This window comes from Somniosus microcephalus, chromosome 4 (assembly GCF_052327205.1).
Source record: "Somniosus microcephalus isolate GS21.2 chromosome 4, FLI_Smic_1.0, whole genome shotgun sequence".
Lineage (NCBI taxonomy): Eukaryota > Metazoa > Chordata > Chondrichthyes > Squaliformes > Somniosidae > Somniosus > Somniosus microcephalus.
The window spans coordinates 243402154-243423347 of record NC_140990.1 but is presented as its reverse complement, the minus strand read 5'-3'; the positions used below and the strand labels follow the sequence as shown (position 1 = coordinate 243423347).

The window sequence follows — 21194 nt, the reverse complement described above, 5'->3', positions numbered from 1 at the left end:
GTCCTCGGCTGGCCAAAATCATGAGTCTGAGGGCAGCAGCAGAGCAGGTAAAATATGTTTGAGCTACAAAAGAGAATAGTCACTGCTTAATCTCTGAACTCACCAAGACAATTCTCCATTCGATTTTGGTGCTTTAATTTGGGTCCCAAGGTGTGTGTGCATGTTTGGATGTCATGTGATGGAATGTGAGTGCACTACACACATAGTATGCATTATGCTAATGACGTAACAAATGCAATGCATGTGCATCACGATCTGATTTTCAGTGTGAAGAACGGAGAATTTTTTTCTTTATTTAAAAAAAAAAAATAGCAAGAGAATTGATAATTCATGGTCTGCTGTAGATTTCTTCTTGGGTTCAGTGACGTTAGTCACTCCTGTGAGCAGATACCACCTCTTGTACACTTTTTGGAGTTGATTCACACTGCCCAGTGTCTACTTATGATAGCATAACACCTGGGATGTAACAATACATTCCCTTTGACATACAAACTGGATTTTGGGAACTTGCAGGTGCCTGCCTGTGTGCTTCTCCAATCTTTTGATGGGTGGGACTGAGGAACATTCTGGTAAGACGAGGTCACTTTATATATTGAGTAACTATGACTGGATAAAATTGGCTCCAGGTGCAGTTCTGTACTTGTGAACAAATGTTTTTAAAAAAAAAAAAAAAAAAAATGCAGATACTGGAAATCTGAAATAAAAATAGAAAATGCTGGAAACACTCAGCAAATCAGGCAGCATCTGTGGAGAAATAAAGGTTGGGTTAACGTTTCTGCTGGAAACACACTTTTTTTTCTCCCAGCACCCTTTTTGCTGGCTCTGTTCCTTATGTTCACCTGTAACATCTTCCGGTTCTGATGAAGGGTCATAGACGTGAAACGTTAACCCTATCTATCTTCCTTCCTCCCTCCACAGATGCTGCTTGTCCTGCTGAGTGTTTCCAGCACTTTCAATTTCTTTTCCTGTTTCCATTATTGTACTTGCAATAATGTAGCTGAATACAACATTGCAAGTTAGCCAGCAAGTATAGTACTACACACCATGCGAGACCCACATCATCACAAGTATGTTTAAAATGCTATCTAACTTTTTATCACTATCCTTATTTGCTTATCCTAGCTTTGCCAAAATGAAAGATTCTGATTTCTAGTCTGAAGATTAATTAAAATAGTCCTGGTCTCTTGCCTAGCAATCTTCGAATGCATGCATTAAATCAAATTTCCTGCTTTCTGGAAATTTACCTCATAAGTCACTGTGCCTCTCTAGAGATTGAAAATTAAAGTATGTTAATTATTCTACAACACCCACCACTACACACTGACATAGTTGGGAAGTTTGAGATTGGGAATGTAATTGTTTTAGCATTTTAAACATTTTTGAGAGGGCAGCAATAGACTGGGAACCTGAAGGAGGGAAAAACGGATTAGGAGCTAAAGAGGTAGGGCCTATGGTACTGTTGATTCTCATATCTGGCTGCTTTTACATTGTAGGCTGGGTCATTGCATCAGTCTGCGGCATTATGCGACATTTAAAATACATGGGTGCTGACTGACATTTTGGCCAGCTAGCTTACATGGAGTAGTGATGTCATGGCTACCAAGATGGAAACATTTCTGCATGGTTATGTCATGATGTAACATCTGAAACAGGAAACGGAGCGCTATAACAGCAGCTCATTTACTAGCTCCAAAAAGACTGAAGATCCAGTAAAAACTGGTTGTCCTCATGGTTTTTTTAATAAATAAAAAAAAATCTGTCTGGTGCTCTGTCACTTTTGTGCTCGCTGTGTCTCTCTGGCTCTGGCGCTGTGTTTGTGTCTCTCGGCGTGTGTGTGTGTGTGTGTGTCATATTGAGCTGTGGGAGACCTGTGCTATAAGAGTCTGTGGCCAAAGAGCGATATAAACAGATTTATACATGGGTAATGAAAAAAATTTTATTTTTTATTTTTTAGAAGAGTTGTCTTGTACATGAGTTGCCTTATCTGAGTATATATGGTACGCTAAAGTGATCTGGTGACGACATTGCCAAAAGTATGGATGCTTCCAACTGTTTTCTCAAAACATTTAAAGTTTAATGGTCTGCATTTTAAGCATGCTGCGTTGATCGCTTTCTGGGAGTTGTTGGTATAAATGAGATTACCTTGGCTGGAGCCTATAAATCAATGTCTAAGTATGCTGTACTCTTCATAAAAGCATTGCAAAAAAAAAAAAAAAAAGCTTGTCCAGCATGCAGTATAATGTTCATATTATTTCTAAGCCCATAGGTATGCTGCCTATTTCTAGACCTCTACTCGTGACCTGGCAGAGACATGGGCATATCTTTATCCCTATACCAATCCAATTTTCACAGTGGAAAAGGAGTGTCCTTCCACTCTACAGCCCTGCATTTTGTTGCTCCACTGTGCACTACCTGAACATGACCTTTTAAAATGAGTTGTTTTGATTTTCTTTGAAAAGTTAATGTCAACAGCCTTGGTCCAAACATGGACAAAAGAGCTGAATTCCAGAGGTGAGGTGAGAGTGACTTCCCTTGACATCAAGGCAGCATTTGACCAAGTGAGGCATCAAGGAACCCTAGTAAAATTGAAGTCAATGGGAATTGGTGGGGGGGGGGAGAAACTCCACTGGCTGGAGTCATACCTATCACAAAGGAAGATGGTTGTGGTGGTTGGAGGTCAATTATCACAGCCCCAGGACATCGCTGCAGGAGGTCCTAGGCCCAACCATCTTTAGCTGCTTCATCAATGACCTTCCCTCCATCATAAGGTCAGAAGTGGGGATGTTCGCTGATGACTGTTCAGTGCCATTCGCAACTCCTCAGATAATGAAGCAGTCCATGCCCGCATGCAGCAAGACCTGGACAACATTCAGGCTTGGGCTGATGTGTGGCGCAAATGTTATCTGCCACTTAAGTGCCAGGCAATGACTATCGCCAACAAACGAGTGTCTAACCACTGCCCCATGACATTTAGCGGCATTACCATCGCCGTCTAAGGATAAGGGGTAAGCCATTTAGGACTGAGATGAGGAATTTCTTCACCCAGAGAGTGGTGAACCTGTGGAATTCTCTACCACAGAAGGCCGTTGAGGCCAATTCATTAAATATATTCAAGGAGGAGTTAGATATATTAAGGCTAAAGGGATATGGGGAGAAAGCAGAGACAGGGTACTGAATTTGGATGATCAGCCATGATCTCATTAAATGGCGGAGCAGGCTCGAGGGGCCGAATGGCCTACTCCTGCTCCTATCTTCTATTTCTATGAATCCCCCACCATCAATATCCTGAGGGTCATCATTGACCAGAAACTTAACTGGACCAGCCACACACATACTGTGGCAACGAGCAGATCAGAGGCTGGGTATTCTGCGGCGAGTGTCTCACCTCCTGATTCCCCAAAGCCTTTCTACCATCTACAAGGCGCAAGTCAGGAGTGTGATGGAATACTCTCCACTTGCCTGGATGAGTGCAACTCAACAACACTCAAGAAGCTCGACACCATCCAGGACAAAGCAGCCCGCTTGATTGGCACCCTATCCACCAACTTAAACATTCACTCACTCCACCACCGGTGTACCGTGGCTGCAGTGTGTACCATCTACAAGATGCACTGCAGCAACTCGCCAAGGCTTCTTCGGCAGCATCTCCCAAACCCGCGACCTCTTCCACCTAGAAGGACAAGGGCAGCAGCTGCATGGGAACACCACCACCTCCAAGCTCCCCTCCAAGTCACACACCATCCTGTCTTGGAAATATATTGCCGTTCCTTTATTGTCGCTGGGTCAAAATCCTGGAACTCCCTCCCTAACAGCACTGGGAGTACTTTCACCACACGGACTGTAGCAGTTCAAGAAGGTGGCTCACCACCACCTTAAGGGCAATTAGGGATGGGCAATAAATGCTGGCCTTGCCAGTGACACCCACATCCAATGAATGAATTTAAAAAAAATGCTGTGACATTATGGGCCAGATAGAGCTCCCATTATTCCATCCTAACAATATACCTTTGCTCTAATTTTGGGGTACTTCCCTGTTTGACGGTGTAAAGTTCCAAAGCAGCTATCCTTGTGCCCGCCGAGAGATTTCCCTTAATTTGTATGAAATTATCAGTTTTTTTGCAATGGATGCCTTCAAGGTATATATCTAAGTTAATTTCACCTATTACTTTTTTGACCAGCACAGAGGGAAGAAACTTTAAATCCAGCCCAAACTGATGAAATTAAATGTATGTTTGGTAGTAAAAGTAGCATCCTAACCAACTGTTTTTCTCCAGTCTTTAGTCTTGAGTTGTCAGAGTGAAATGTATTAATATGGAGTGTCCTTCAAATGATAAATTGATTCTTAATATTATGTTTTATATTTATTTGTAGTAACTTAGTTAAAAATCATTTCCTGTATTTGTAAGCTCTTAATTACACTGCTACATTTTAGAAATTCTCAACCACACTTACTAAAGTATCAGGTAATCTATTTTAATAGACTAGTAAAATTATAAATTAGTAAAATTTTGCATTGGAAATACTTTGTAAAATTTTTGGTCTGTATTGTATGCGTTTTTATTTTAAATTTTAACATCTTTATATCCAAGGATTTCAAATTATATTCTTTTAAACTGGGATTTGGGTAACTGATTTTTAATCTGATTTGTATGAAAAAGTTAATTTGGTGAAATAAATTTTTCACACTGATCCTCAGGGAGCTATCAAAATACTTAGATCTGACTCATTAAAATTACTAACAGTGCAACACTGCCCCCATCTGGATAAAGAAAGGGATATTGTTTAAAGTGCTAGATATAGATATTTATATAACGGTATTTAAATGACATATTATAACTGTAAATATATAACCTTGCTATAGTTTGATACTGCTGTGTAGTTGCAGTGCACTGAACTACACACTGATCCCAGAGGCTTAAGGTCACTGCTTGCTTGACAGTTGAGGGAAAATAACATCTGCAAAGTGAAGAAAAACAATTTTTCAACTCTGGCTGTAAAAGAAAGTTGAGTCTGATTTTATATTTAGAGAATTGAGAGTTTGATTTATATAGTTCACTAAGTTTTTAAATTAAATAAAATAAAATTGTTGCTAGCACTGTTGTGATCTTCTATAGTATTGCTTATGGGAAGTGGGACGATAGGAAAGGAGTGTTTTACGCTGTACTGCACAATGCATTATTCTTGCTAAAGTGGAGCTGTATTTAATCTGGTTTGTCTTTGCCATGAAATCTAATGGCTGTGAGTATGTAATCCTGAGAACAATTGGGTAAATGATTTCACAAGAATCTGGCTGTCATAAATTAAGACGTTAACGTAACCCTTATGTCACAAATATATCTATATCTAGCTCGTCCATCATACTTGAAAGTGTCGCATATGTAAAGTGTCACACATGCAGCTGATTGCTCAAATATCATACATAAAACAACAAAAACCAACTGAGCAGATAGGGTACCTACAAATAAATAGATAGCATAATTTAGAAAAAAAACACATGCACTGTTGAAGTCGAGTGAGGGGAAGTTTTACTCTTGTATTTGGCCTAGATGCCCCCCCAACCCCCAATAGTGTGGTTTTGTTATTGGCACTTCAAAAACCCACTCCCAATGCTTCTCCATCCACCACGTTTCACCCCCCCCCCCCCCCCCCCCACCCCCCACTCCTGCTAAACCCGGATACCCTTTCCCAGTACACTCCGACATCATGGCCCGGATTTTGCGGTGGATATGATGGTGTACTCCGAGTATGGCATCATACAGCCTTTGAAATCCGCCAAGCGTATGCGCTAAATCCCGAACTGTGGTCTGTCAACGTACATGTTGACAGGCCATCAGATCTGCCACTGAAAAGCTAATTGCTGGTGCAGAGTTGGGCTCTTTGTCCAACAATTAGATACGGCAATTTGACCGCTGGTGGAAACCTGCGCAGGGCTTGTTTCCACAGCGTAAGGGGATACTCTAAATGGAAAAAAATGCTTTTTAAAAATTAAATGACATCCAGGAACATTAAAAACTTTGAGAAGCAACCCTAGTGTTTGTTAGCTGCAGGTTTAAAAAAAAAAAAACTTTGCATTTGCTAACTTTCTGCACAGTGCACAATATTTGTTTAGAAGTGGGAAATGAGTAATTAATTGGATTCCCACCATAAAAGCTAAATCTGTATGTATTTTTAAAGACTAGTAATTTAAATGAATGAAAGGCAATCTGTTTTCTGATTAGAGGATCAGGCCCACATGATCCCAGAGACACTTCCGCGCAGGCTGTGTCCCTGGGATCCGTGGGCCATTACGCTACCCTCCTCCTCGCAGCATCAGAGTGCAAGTTTACAAAGGAGGGCTACCATCGGGTAGGTGCGTATTCTTGCTGGTCATCTTCCAAAATTTGATAGACTCTGGAACAGTACCCATGGATTGGAGGGTAGCTAATGTTACCCCACTGTTCAAAATAGGTAGTAGATTGAAAACGGGGAATTATAGACCGGTAAGCCTGACATCGGTAGTGGGGAAAATGCTAGAGTCCATTATAAAGGATGTAATAGCAGAGCACTTGGGGGGAAAAAAGTGACCGGATCGGACAAAGTCAACATGGATTTACAAAAGGTAAATCGTGCTTGACTAATCTACTGGAATTGTTTGAGGATGTAACTGGTAAAATAAATAAGGGAGAACCAGTGGATGTGGTGTATTTGGATTTTCAAAAGGCTTTCGATAAGGTCCCGCATAAGAGATTAGCGTGTAAAATTAAGGCACGTGGGATTGGGGGCAAGGATAGAAAACTGGTTGGCAGACAGAAAGCAAAGAGTTGGAATAAACGGTTCTTTTTCCGAGTGGCAGGCAGTGACTAGTGGGGTACCGCAGGGAACGGTCCTTGGACTCCAGCTATTCACAATATATATTATGATCTGGATGAGGGAACTAGATGTAATATCTTCAAGTTTGCAGACGACACAAAGCTGGGTGGGCGTGTGTGCTGTGAGGAGGATGCTGAGAAACTCCAGTATGATTTGGACAGGTTGGGTGATTGGGCAGAAGCATGGCAGATGCAATATAATGTGAATAAATGTGAGGTTATCCACTTTGGTGTCAAAAACAGGAAGGCAGATGATTATCTGAATGGCAATAGAATGGGAGAAGGGGGGGGGGGGGGGGGGGGAGTGCAACGAGACCTGGGTGCCCTTGTGCACCAGTTGCTGAAAGTAAGCATGCAGGTGCAGCAGGCGGTTAAGAAGGCAAATGGTATGTTGGCCTTCGTAGCAAGAGGGTTCGAGTACAGGAACAAGGATGTCTTGCTGCAGTTGTACAGGGCCTTGGTGAGACCACACCTTGAGTATTGTGTGCAGTTTTGGTCGCCTTTATCTGAGGAAGGATGTACTTGCCATGGAGGGAGTGTAGCGAAGATTCACCAGGCTGATACCTGTGATGGCAGGAATGATGTATGAGGAGAGATTGGGTCGATTGGGCTTATACTCGCTGGAGTTTAGAAGAATGAGAGGGGATCTCATTGAAACTTATGAAATACTAACAGGACTAGACAGACTAGATGCTGGAAGGATGCTCCTGATGGTCAGGGAGTCCAGAACCAGGGTTCACAGTCTAAGGATAAGGGGTAAGCCATTTAGGACAGAGATGAGGAGGAATTTCTTCACCCAGAGAGTGGTGAACCTGTGGAATTCTCTGCCAAAGAAGGCAGTAGAGGCCAATTCATTAAATATATTCAAGAAGGAGTTAGATATATTGCTAAAGGGATCAAGGGATATGGGGAGAAGGCAGGGACAGGGTACTGAATTTGGATGATCAGCCATGATCTCATTGAATGGCGGAGCAGGCTCGAGGGGCCGAATGGCCTACTCCTATCCTCTGTTTCGCAGGCCGGCGTTCTACTCTAGGTGTGTCACCGACCCCCTGTTATTCTTGCCTCCAAATTCTCAGACTTTTGCATCCTCGTCCATTGTTTCTACACCCACTGACACCAACTCTCAAACCCAGGACCATCTTCCTAACACCAGCAATCCATATCACCCAGCCCTCCACTGAATGCAGTTAATTTAGCCAAGATCCTATTTGCTTCTGGGCTTAAAAGATTAAAGTAACTACATAGTTAAACTTTGAATAGTAATCAAGGCTACTGATTTGCAGTTTCTGCACAAATATGCACATCGGAATAGAATTTGATGATGAAAATATCAGCATTCTTACAATAATAAATAGGTTATTTGACTTATTCAATTACCATGGATCAGTGGTCCTGATTTATATTATGCAGCATAAAACAAAGTATCCTGACTCGAGCATTGCTAACAGGAGATATATCAGCAATATAATCAGTCTCCCTCCTACTTGCAACAGTGTATTTCCTGTAATTGTAACAGTTAATGTCTCTGCTATTTTTGTTGCTCTTGCCTCTCGTACTTAAACTTGCTTCATTTATTATATTTGTGTCTTATTCCTTTCCTAGTTCAGTGTCTAAGGCAGGTGGCACTTTCTTCCCTAATGCAGTGCAATTCACCTTGAAGTCTGTAAAACTCTGGCCTCTCCAATTCCCTCGGCATCATGATGGCCTTTCTATACTTTACCTACTGCTGCTTTTTTGACTGCCTAACCCCCAAGGGCTCATCTGCCTGTACTTTCATCCTGCTTCTGTAGCTAAGGAAATCCAGAACCAGACCAAAGCCCTTTGCTCCTCAATATTCTCACGGCCCAGACCAGCCTCCCAACACTACCATATCGCATCACTTCCCCTTGGCGCTCATCAGAGTAAAGGGTGAGAGTACTGGGAAATTTAAATTTTTCCACGTTCAGTAGCTACAGTTAGCCTCAAGTCTACACCCAGGTACAAGTAAAGTTGCCAACTCTGGTTGGATGTATTCCTGGAGGTTTTATCACATGACCGCCTGCCTCCAATGGCCCCGCCCCAACACTCCCATCATCGGTATTCCAACCTCGCCGGGCACCACCTTCCCATGTTAATCAGAAAGTGAACAGACTCTTCATTACCCAATTGGATGATTCTTGACTGTCGGCCAAAGGCCTTTTTTCCTCCTCCTCCCAATATTTGTATTCTTAGGCAGTCCCTGGGAACCGAGGATGACTTACTTCCACACTAAAAATGAGTTCTCAGGTGACTGAGTCCAATGCAGGACCTGCAGTCTCTGTCACAGGTGGGGCAGATGGTGGTTGAAGGGGCAGGTGGGTGGGGTGCTTGGGTTGACGTGTGCTCCTTCCGCGGCTTGCGCTTGCTCCCAGCGAAGAGACTCAAGGTGTTCGACACCCTGGATGTATAACTAATAAACAAGTGTTCAAAGAAAATGGGGGGGAAACATAAAAATTCTGCTGTGCTTTTACTCTCTGGTTGCTCACACCAGTGTCCTGGAAATTAATCGTTCTTAAAGACTGTTGGACAATCCTGGAGGGTTGGCAGCCTTGGATATAAGAATAAAACTTCCCCTGCTTTACTTCAACAGTGCATGTGTGTAACTGCAGCCTATTGCACTAATATGAAAAAGTTCTGTTTCTTGAATCAGCATATTGTTTTTGAGTTAGTATCAATGTAATGTGAACTTGTCTCCATTGGATACTAGATTGAGATTGCTGAACCCCTTCTCTCTCACAGCGTCCTCTCGCACAAGGCTTTACCAGCCAGCAGGGTGAGGATAATTTGAATCTGGTCATTTAAGGTGTATTCAAATCAAGATCCCAAAAGAGTGGGTATGGCTTGTAACCCAGTGGGCTGTCCAGTTGTGTGCTGTTGAATGAACTAGCCACTGAATTTATAAGTTTTACTTTCCACGCAGTACTTCATCTTTATGAGGAAACATGCTTCCTAGGATAGATTTTTAAAACAATGATTCTCTTTTCTATTGAGAATCAACAGACTTGACAACAAATGTGTTGACTTTTTTTTACCTTGAGGTGAGGGATTCTGATTTGCAGTAGCAACGCACCTCATGTCCAGATCAAACACTTGTAGGCCAAGTATAATCTGGGTGAGGCAGGATTAAGTTTCCTCTGTGTTGGCCCATATACTCATCTTAACCTCAACTGTACCTGTCAATTTACCACACTAGCCATCCATGTGACTTTTGGATCAGATTGATTGGTGGTGTTGAACAGTGGCCGGTTTTGTCCTATAGGTTCACTTCCACGATGAACTTGATTGAGTGTCTGAAACTCAATTTATATTAGAACCTGTGTAACTATCGGAGGAAAGCAAGTCTGTTTGGATTGGATTTGAATCTCTGTCCTGAAGATAAAAGGACTGTGCCATCCAGTTCCCACTAGGTGGCACTCTATTCCATAAATAAACAGTAACTGCCCCATAGGATTTACTTAGTTTGCAGCTCTTAGCCTATAAACCCATGCACTTCTGGTTCTATTTAAAAATGCACTATATTAATCCCAACAAACCCTTTTTTTAAAAAACAAACAAAAAAAAAACTCTTCAACGCTCTTCTTTGGGAGTAACCAACTTGTTTTATTTGTCTTTATTTCCAAGCAGACACATTAGCAATGTGATGGTCATGGATGCACAGACAGACTTATCATTGGAGTTGGACTTTTCATCTTGCTATAAAGTCATTGAAGTAAACTAATGCTATTGAAGGCTATTTTGCAAGTTATTTTGGATATTAAATATATGTAAAGTTGAAGGACATACCTGGTAATACATTGAATAGCACAGAAACAGGCCATTGGGCCCAACTAGTCTATGCTCTGTACGAGCCTCCTCCCACCCTCATTTTAATCCTATCGGCATATCCTTCTATTCCTTCCTCGTGTCCTTATACAGCTTCCCCTTAAATGCATCTATTCTATTTGCCTCAACTACTCCTTGTGGCAGTGTGTTCACATTCTTGCCACTCTTTGGGTAAGGAAGTTTCTCCTGAATTCCCTATTGGATTTATTAGTGACTGTCTTCTATTTATGACCTCTATCTTTGGACTCGCCCGCAAGTGGAAATACCTTCTCTACGTCTACCCTATCAAACCCTTTCATTTATCTTAAAAGATCTCTATCAGGTCAACCCTCAGACTTCTCTTTTCTAGAAAAAAAGAGCCCCAGCCTGCTCCGCCTTTCCTGATGGTTATAGCCTCTGTTCTGGTATCATCCTTGTAAATCTTGTTTGGACTTTCTCCACTGCCTCTATATCCTCTTTATTATGTGGAGACCAGAGCTGTGCACAGCACTCCAAGTGTGATCTCACCTAGGTTCGATACAAGTTAAACATAACTTCACTGGTTTTCAATTCTGTACCTCTATAAATGAAGCTCTTGTTTTGCTTTTTTATGGCCTTATTCACCTGCATTGCAACTTTTAATGATTTGTGAATGTGTACCCCTAGATTCCTTTGCTTCTCTACCCTATTTAGACTTATTATCCAAGCAGAATGTGACTTCTTTATTCTTTCTGCCAGAATGCACGACTTCGCACTTGTCTATATTGAAATTAATTGCCAGTTACATGCCCATTCTGCAAGTTTATTAATGTCTTGTATTTTTTCGCATTTTCCTTGTGTTAACCACACCCCCCAATTTTGTCGTCTGCAAATTTTGAAATTGTACTTCCGATTCCTGTGTCCAATAGTTAATGTAAATTGTGAACAACTGTGGTCCCACCACCGAGCCTTGTGAAGCACCACTTCCCATCTTGTGCCTATCTGAGTAGCTACCCTTAACCCCTACTTGGTTTTCTGTTTTGTAGTCGGCTTGCTTTCCACTCTGCATGCTCTGACCTTAGTCATGAGTCTACTATTGAAGGCCTTTTGAAAATCCAAATATATTACATCTACTGCATTACCTTTGTCTACTCTGTTACTACTTCAAAGAATTCAATAAGGTTGGTCAAGCATAACCTTCCCTTTTGGAAATCTGGGCTGACTACTCATCATTGTATTTTTGGTTTCTAGATATTTTTCAGTTGCATCTTTGAGTAAAGATTCCATTATCTTTCCTACCACCAATGCTATGCTAACTGGTCTATAGAATATAAATGTGTATGTAATAGTGCCTCTGCTATCTCTTCCCTTACGTTGATGCAATCCATCTGGACCAGAGGTTTTATCCTCTCTAAGTTTGATTAGTTAATAGGATATCTTCTGGGATTATAGGAGTTAAAATTGGACATTTTAAAACTAGATTATTGCTAAAACCACAGTAATGTTCTAGTTGAACAAAATGGGATCAAGCATAATTAGTGCAAATGAGTGCTTTTTAAAAAATAAATAAATAAATGACCTGACTTAAACATGTGTGCTGCCTAAAATGTGCAGTAAAATCCATTTTGTGACTGACTCGAGGCCATGTTCTGAGAACTATAGCTGACTTTAGCCTTTAGTTAGGCTAAACAGCTTTAGTTTTTTTTTTTTTAAAGAGATGTTCTACTTGGCGAGATGGATGAGCTCCATCTCGTAAATGTTAGCTGTAAGTATTCTTAGTACTCTTCTCAACTGCAGGTAAAATATTTTTCTAATGGTTGCAAACTTTGTTCTCTGCCTCTATAGCACATTGGTTTCAGCCATAATGTCGTACTTGTTGGTTTCTTTTCAACTCTTTCCAATGTTTCCATCCTTTTTGAATTCTAGCACTTATAACTTGGCTATAATAATATAGTAATTTTGTTTTGTTGGGTGTAGAAGTGCATGGAGTACACATTAAAGGAAGTAATACAGATATTCCATTTCTTGCACCAGTTACTGACAATGCAACAAAACCAAGTTACCTAACTAATTAGTAATCCAATTTACAACCTGACCCCTGGATCCAGTAAGTACTTAGTTTGCTAAATTTTGAGTGTTTGACTGAACCTGTTGGGCACAATCTGCCTTTCTATAAACTCTTGGCTTTGATATTGCTGTGTACTTTTTACTAAGTGCTTTTGAGCTGCTTATTTTATAATGGATTATAATATAGTGTGTTTCAAACGTAGATGTTAATATACTGGATATATAATTATCCAGGTTGTGTTGCTGACTATTGCAATTGAAAATATATCCATTATCTTCAGGTTCTTTGGTGTCTAGTGATCTTTGATCCATTAAATACAACAGTAACAACCTCCTGTTCAATTTTAGGAATATTCCTAAATTCTTTCAAAGTGAAAATGTTTTATCATTTGCATGTGGGAGAGGTATCATTTAAAGCTGGATCTTGTGTTTAGTCTTTTTTTTCATTGTGTCCAGCTTTTTAACTTTGAAGGGTCTGTCTTATTCCTTATGGCCCAGAAATTCGGGTTGGGGGCTTACCGCGGGTGCAAGCCCCCGACCTGCACTTACCTTGCGCGCCGGCAGTTGAGCTCTAGGGCCCCGTGGAATTCCGCTCCGGGGCCTGACCCAGCTGCTGGCGCGCTGTGCTTGCGTGTCCCAGGGGCGTAGTTAGTGCGATGCGTCCCCTGGGATCACGTGAGCCATGGGCAGCCAATCGGAGGAGGGAAAAGCCCATTCATAAGATTGACAGGAAGACCTGTGAAAACTTATGAACACTACAGGCCCCAAAATAGCAGTAAACCTTCAAATAATTTTTTTTTTAAATCACACTTTTTAAATAAACTATAAATTACATTAAATAACTATTAAACAATTTAAATTTTTGAAAAAAATAATTTAATAAAAAAAGGGCTAAAAATAAACTTACCTTGCTTTAAAGTATTTAAAAATAATAACCTGTGGAAAAAATGTTTTAATTTTAATTAATTGACCACTTACCTTGTAAAAAGCAGGCCTTACGCCTGTTTTTTAAATGTGTAAATCCTGCAGGCTTAACCTCGCGTGTGAACCTGCAAAAAAAAAAACCTAAGTTCAAAGCGCACGCGCAGACTCCCCTGTGCGCGCGTTCGACCTCTGAACCCCTTCGTTCAGAGGATCGGAAGTGCTGGTTTCCCGCACATGCAGGAAACCGGCATTTCCATTCGGCCTACGGGTGAGTACCCCGTGCGTACTCACCCGTGGAGAGCCGAATTTCTGGGCCAATGTGTCTGCTTTGAAAGATTGTCTGTGCCCTCAAATATCATTTGCAGTTTGCTTTCTGTTCTAGACAATGTATGGTGGACTGAAAATATTGTTTGTAATTCTTGGTAAAGAATGTTGTTTCAAGTACTTTTCATTTAAGAAATGTTGCTACTTTGGCAATTAAGAGCTTGTGTTCTGTGTGCTTCTCTCTTCCATTATTTTAAATGAGGGGTAGAAGACACTCTTCAAAAATTGAATCACCTGATATATTACTGCACAATTATATTTCCAAAAGTATGTATTGTGTAGATGCCAATTTAATTCGGCAAAGTTCTGGCCAAGAGCTTGAAGCAGTCTTGTAGACTTGGCCAACAACTGTGCCTTTGGTTATCTTCTGTGTAACTCTTCTTCCATCAGTGCTTGATGTTTAGTTATTTTTGCCTCCTTGAAGTGCCCTGGAATATTTAATTACGTTAAAGCACTATACAAGTGCAAGTTGTAATTAGTGATGTATTATCAAATCACCCCCCCCCCCCCCCCCCTTCCAATTCTTAGAAGAAAGAAAGGAAACACTAGTTGGATTTATAATTTTGCCTGGATACTGTTGTGGGCACACTATCAAACACTTTTTTTTTACAAATGGTGAATGTAGGAACTCTGGTTTCCTAAAACCTTGATGAAGACCTTCGGCCAAACCCTTGGGACTTTTGAACAGACTTTACTTAAAGGAAGCCTCCATTTCTTAAGCAAATTGCAGTTAATAGTGTGCATATTCTGCCAGAAATGCAGTGTTCTTATGCCAAACAACTTGAGCTCTCTCATCTGTTTATATGTTTTTGCTTATTGTGCTCAATGAACATAATATTGTGCATGTTTATTTTTAAAGTAAGCAATAGATAGTTGTAACAAATAACATATCTAGTTGGAAGCTTAAGGCAGTAATTAAATAACTGTTGGTTGTCGGAGCAGTGGTATTGAATTACTATCTCCAATCCCTCCCTCCCAACTGTCAATCTTTAGGTGCCTATACAAAGTTTATCCAGATTCTAGCATTGATTCATTTTTTAAATCTACTATAATGCATATGTGGTGAACCTAGTTCCAAATAAGGATTTACAGTAGTTTGAGGAACAGATAGATGCCATTTTCATTGTGATATTGGGCACAAATTATGCAACAATATTTTTGAGCACTAAGTTCTTTCAGTGTGACTCAAGTCATGTCAAGTTTTTTTTTTTAGAAATGTTTAATACGTTTTTAATTCTATTTTTTAAAGTTTGTTTTCTTTTCCTTTTGCTAATTTTCTTTCCTAACTTCATAAATACATTGACTGCTGCTGGGGTATGTTCCCAGAGGACGGGGTTGCTCTCTGGTACATCATCCAACATAACATAAGAAATAGGAACAGGAGTAGGCCATTCGGCCCCTCGAGCCTGCTCCGCCATTCAATAAGACCATGGTTGATCTGATCTTGGCCTCAACTTCACTTTCCTGCCTGTTCCCCATAATCCTTGATTCCCCTGTGGCTCAAATATCTGTCTCTCTCAGCCTTGACTATATTCACTGACTCCGCCGCCACAGCTCTCTGGGGTAGAGAATTCCAAAGATTCACGATCCTCAGAGAAGAAATTCCTCCTCATCTCCGTCTTAAACGGGCGACCCCTTATTCTGAAACTATGCCTAGTTCTAGATTCCCCCACGAGGGGAAACATCCTCTCGGCATCTATCCTGTCAAGCCCCCTCAGAATCTTATGTTTCAATAAGATCACCCCTCGTTCTTCTAAACTCCAAAGTGTATAGGCTCAACCTTTCCTCATAAAACAACCCTTTCATCTTGGGAATCAACCTAGTGAACCTTTGCCGAATACCCTCCAATGCAAGTATATCCCTCCTTTAAATAAGGTGACCAAAACTGTACGCAGTACTCCAGGTGTGGTCTCACCAACGCCCTGTACAGTTGTAGCACGACTTCCCTACTTTTATACTCAATCCCCCTTGCAATAGAGGCCAACATTCCATTTGCCTTCCTAATTACTTGCTGTACCTGCGCGCTAACTTTTTGTGTTTCATGTACGAGGACACCCAGATCCCTCTGTACTGCAGCATTCTGTAGTGTCTCTCCATTTAAATAATATTTTGCTTTTCTGTTCTTCCTACCAAAGTGGATAACCTCACATTTTCCCACATTATACTCCAATCTGCCAAATTTTTGCCCACTCACTTAACCTATCTATATCCCTTTGCAGACTTTTTGTGTCGTCCTCACAACTTGCTTTCCCACCTATCTTTGTATCATCAAATTTGGCAACAGTACACTCTGTCCCTTCATCCAAGTCATTAATATAGATTGTAAATAGTTGAGGCCCCAGCACTGATCCCTGTGGCACCCCACTAGTTACAGTTTGCCAACCTGAAAATGACCCATTTATCCTGACTCTGTTTTCTGTTATTTAGCCAATCCTCTATCCATGCTAATATATTACCCCCAAAACCGTGAGCTCTTACTTGTGCAGTAACCTTTTATGTGGCACCTTATCAAATGCCTTTTGGAAATCCAAATACCCTACATCTACTGGTTCCCCTTGATCCACCACCCTGCTCGTTACATCCTCAAAGAACTCTAATTTGTGTCACACAATTTCCCTTTCATAAAACCATGTTGACGCTACTTGATTGTATTGTGATTTTCTAAATGTCCTGTTACTATTCCCTTAACCAAGTGGTTGTTATGGCATCGTATTCTGTCGCATTTCTCAAAGGGCGCCCAATGCAGAACCTTATTGGGAGTCTCTTGATTACGCCAAAGTGGAGCCGAAGGAATTAGGGCTGACCTAATGTGGAAAACTGCCCAACTACGTCCTGTCCACAAAGGACAAATCCACCTGCCTAATTACTGCCCCATCAGTCTACTCGCAATCATCAACAAAGTGATGGAAGGTGTTGTTGACAGTGCTATCAAGCAGCACTTACTCACCAATAATCTGCTCACCGATGCTCAGTTTGGGTTTCGCCCGCACCACTTGGCTCCAGACCTCATTACAGCCTTGGTGCAAACATGGACAAAAGAGCTAAATTCCAGAGGTGAGGTGAGCGTGACTGCCCTTGACATCAAGGCAGCATTCGACTGAGTGAGGCATCAAGGAGCCCTAGTAAAATTGAAGTCAATGGGAATCGGGGAAAACTCTCGACTGGCTTGAGTCATGCTTGGCACAAAGGAAGATGGTTGTGGTTGTTGGTCAATCATCTCCGCCCCAGGACATCGCTGCAGGAATTCCTCAGGGCAGTGTACTAGGCAACCGTCTTCCGCTGCTTCATCAATGATCTTCCCTCTATCATAAGGTCAGAAGTGGAGATATGGTCAGAAGTGGGGATGTTCACTGATGACTGCACAGTGTTCAGTTCCATTTGCAACTCCTCGGATAACGAAGCAGTCCATGCCCACATGCAGCAAGACCTGGACGACATTCGGGCTTGGGCTGACGAGTAGCAAGTAACATTTGTGCCACACAAGTGCCAGGCAATGACCATCTCCAACAAGTGAGATTCTAAACACCGCCCTGTGACATTCAATGGCATAACCATCAACATCCTGGGGTGGGGTCACCATTGACCAGAAACTTAACTGGACCAGCCACATAAATACTGTGGCTACAAGAGCAAGTCAGAGGCTGGGTATTCTGCAGTGAGTGTCTCACCACCTGACTCCCCAAAGCCTTTCCACCATCTATAAGGTGTAAGTCAGGAGTGTGATGGAATACTCTCCACTTGTCTGGATGAGTGCAGCTCCAACAACACAAGAAGCTCGACACCATCCAGGACAAAGCAGCCTGCTTGATTGGCATCCCATCCACCACCTTAAACATTCACTCCCTCCACCACCGGTGCACCGTGGCTGCAGTGTGCACCATCTACAAGATGCACTGCAGCAACTTGCCAAGGCTTCTTTGGCAGCACCTCCCAAACCCATGACCTCTACCACCTAGAAGGACATGGGCAGCAGATGCATGGGAACACCGCCACCTCCAAGTTCCCCTCCAAGTCACACACCATCCTGACTTGGAAATATATCGCCGTTCCTTCATCGTCGCTGGGTCAAAATCCTGGATGTAATATCTCCAAATTTGCAGATGACACAAAGCTGGGTGGGAGGGTAAGCTGTGAGCAGGATGTCGTGAAACTCCAGTACGATTTGGACAGGTTGGGTGATTGGGCAGAAACATGGCAAATGCACTATAATGTGGGTAAATGTGAGGTTATCCACTTTGGTGGCAAAAACAGGAAGGCAGATTATTATTTGAATGGCAATAGATTGGGAGAAGGGGAAGTGCAAAGAGACCTGGGTGTTCTTGTGCACCAGTCACTGAAGGTAAGCATGCAGGTGCAGCAGGCGGTTAAGAAGGCAAATGGTATGTTGGCCTTCGTAGCAAGAGGGTTCGAGTACAGGAACAAGGATGTCTTGCTACAGTTATACAGGGCCTTGGTGAGACCGCACCTTGAGTATTGTGTGCAGTTTTGGTTGCCTTACCTGAGGAAGGACATTCTTGCCATGGAAGGAGTGCAGTGAAGATTCACCAGGCTGATACCTGGGATGGCAGGAATGACGTATGAGGAGAGATTGTGTCGATTGGGCTTATACTCACTGGAGTTTAGAAGATTGAGAGGGGATCTCATCGAAACCTATAAAATTCTGTCAGGCCTGGACAGACTAGATGCAGGAAGGATGTTTCTGATGGCCGGGGAGTCCAGAACCAGGGGTCATAGTCTAAGGATAAGGGGTAAGACATTTAGGACTGAAATGAGGAGGAATTTCTTCACCCAGAGAGTGGTGAACCTGTGGAATTCTCTGCCACAGAGGGCGGTGGAGGCCAGTTCATTAAGTATATTCAAGAAAGAGTTGGATATATTTCTTAAGGCTAAAGGGATCAAGGGATATGGGGAGAAGGCAGGGACCGGGTACTGAATTTGGATGATCAGCCATGATCTCATTGAATGGCGGAGCAGGCTCGAATGGCCTACTCCTGCTCCTATCTTCTATGTTTCTAACTCCTTCCCTAACAGCACTGTAGGAATACCTTCACTTCACAGACTGCAGCAGTTCAAGAAGACGGCGCGCCACCACCTTCTCGACGGCAAATAGGAATGGCCAGTAAATGCTGGCCTTGCCAGCGACGCCCACATCCCAGGAACGATTTAAAAAAAAAAAAAAAACCCTGAAACTTTTGGTACCTTGTCAAGACTCCCATTTTAGACCCCTTTTTGGGAATTGTAAATTTTGGCAACATTACTACTATTTATGCGTGAGCCTCTGCGTTGGCAGATTGCTTGTCTAATATCCAGTCCTGGATTAGCTGCACTTTTCTCGAATTAAAGATGAAACATTTGGAAGACTGAAGCCATCGTCTTCGGCCCCTGCCATGAGCTCCATTCCCTTGCCACTGACTCAAGCTGTTGCAACCTCTACATTTCATGTGGCGTTCAGTTGTGAGAAGTGAAACAATCTGATTTTTTAAAAATTGTTAACTAGAACAAAACTATGCAAAGCAAAAACTAAAGTTTGATTCATTTTTTCCATGACTAAAACTAAAACTAAAATTTGAGAAGATTAGAATAAAAGCATTTCATTTCTTTAAAAGAATATAAGGTCAGAGATCCAGAGATGAGACTAAACTAAAATGCCATCCAGGATTTTAAACTCCTCCCCATTAATGTCATTTAATTCTAATGGTGTGCTCCTGAAGCTCTGAACCAATGCCAAACGAGCAAGACAGACATCAGAGCCCAGCAGCATACTCGGAGGTATGAAGGGGCATACCTTTAAGATAAACTCACAAGAAGGTGCTTAATCCCTTGTTACTAAACCCTCTACTTTTCAGCGGTGATCAAGGTCATGGGAGATTGATGACTCAAAGTTAATTCATTAGATACAATATTCAAAGCAATTTACTTCACTTTGAATACATTAGTAAAAAGCAGAGCTGTAGAGTGCAAGTTAGTTACTTGCCATGTATCCTGCTTCCATTGCCAACCAAACCATGCAACATCAGCATAAATTGTTTTCTTGAAAGTAACATTGTATATTTAACTCTTGTACTGCAGTTTAGAATGTTATACCGAAAAGATTCAGATTTGCTCATTATGCTTATTATAGACTCGATACATTTATTTCAGTGTTCAAATTCTTGGAGTTTTCTACGGCTCATTTATGACCCAGGACTGGTATTACTTGTGTACTAGTAATCTTTAGTCAGAAGTGACCCTAAACAAAAACTGAACTTTAAAATCTTTAATGACTATTTTTCCGAGGGTGTTAACATTTATGTAATTTGTGATGGGGGAAAGAGGGGTATGTTAAAGCTTTTCACAGTGATGCATATGTTCTTTAGTGGTAATGAGACTCATTCTCCAACCCTGTACTGCTGGCCAGGTGACGGTTCTTTTTTCTTATCCAGTGTTTTTCTTTGCTTGTTCCTTCCCTTTGTACCTAGTTGTTTTTCCAGACTTGGTCTCTTCCTTTCCATTCTTTTTTTGATGGAGCTTATTGACGTGTACAGTGGAACCCAGTCAAGCTTGCTTCTTGGCACCAGATCACTGGACTTCTAAATGTCAGTCATCTTTCATGGTGTCCTCACAGCTGTATAGCCAAGGACAGTACAAAAAAAATCCAAACTCTCAAGGCAACAAATGTTTTAAAAATAGGCACCAAGACATGTATTATGAGCACACTGCACACTAAGGACAATGGTGCATTTCTGAAAATAAAACATGCAATGTGGCTGACATAAATCACCTCTGTTACTGGTTTATTTTCAGTAATCCACTACTTATTAGCATGCATCCTCTCTCCAGCTGTGAGGCAGCTCGGTTCTGACCAGTGCTGCATGTTGAAGTATGGGAGTGAAATCCCCCAAAATCTTCAGAAAATTGTCATCCATGATCTTTTGCCGGTGTTGCACGTGTGCTATTCAACCAATGTGAGAAAGCTGGATTAGTCTGATTTTGAACAGTCATTCTAAATAAATTGAGGCTTTCCATGTATGTGTAAGCACGAGTTCAGTGGCAGATCCAACCCCGACATTGTCATTAAACCTGCTGACAAGGGTGGTGCTGTTGTTGTTTGGCGAACCGACCTCTACCTAGCGGAAGCTGAGTGCCAACTCTCCGACACCACCTCCTACCTCCACCTGGACCATGACCCTACTACCGAACATCAAGCCACCGTTTCCAAGACTGTCACTGACCATCTCCTCTGGGATCTCT

The 21194-nt window shown here is 41.8% G+C and overlaps 1 protein-coding gene across 2 annotated transcripts in view; it reads left to right on the top strand.

The window, feature by feature from the left end:
- The window catches only part of agps (alkylglycerone phosphate synthase), a 179479-nt gene that overhangs the window by 22246 nt on the left and 136039 nt on the right, over positions 1-21194 (top strand). The gene's annotated exons all lie outside the window — the stretch shown is intronic.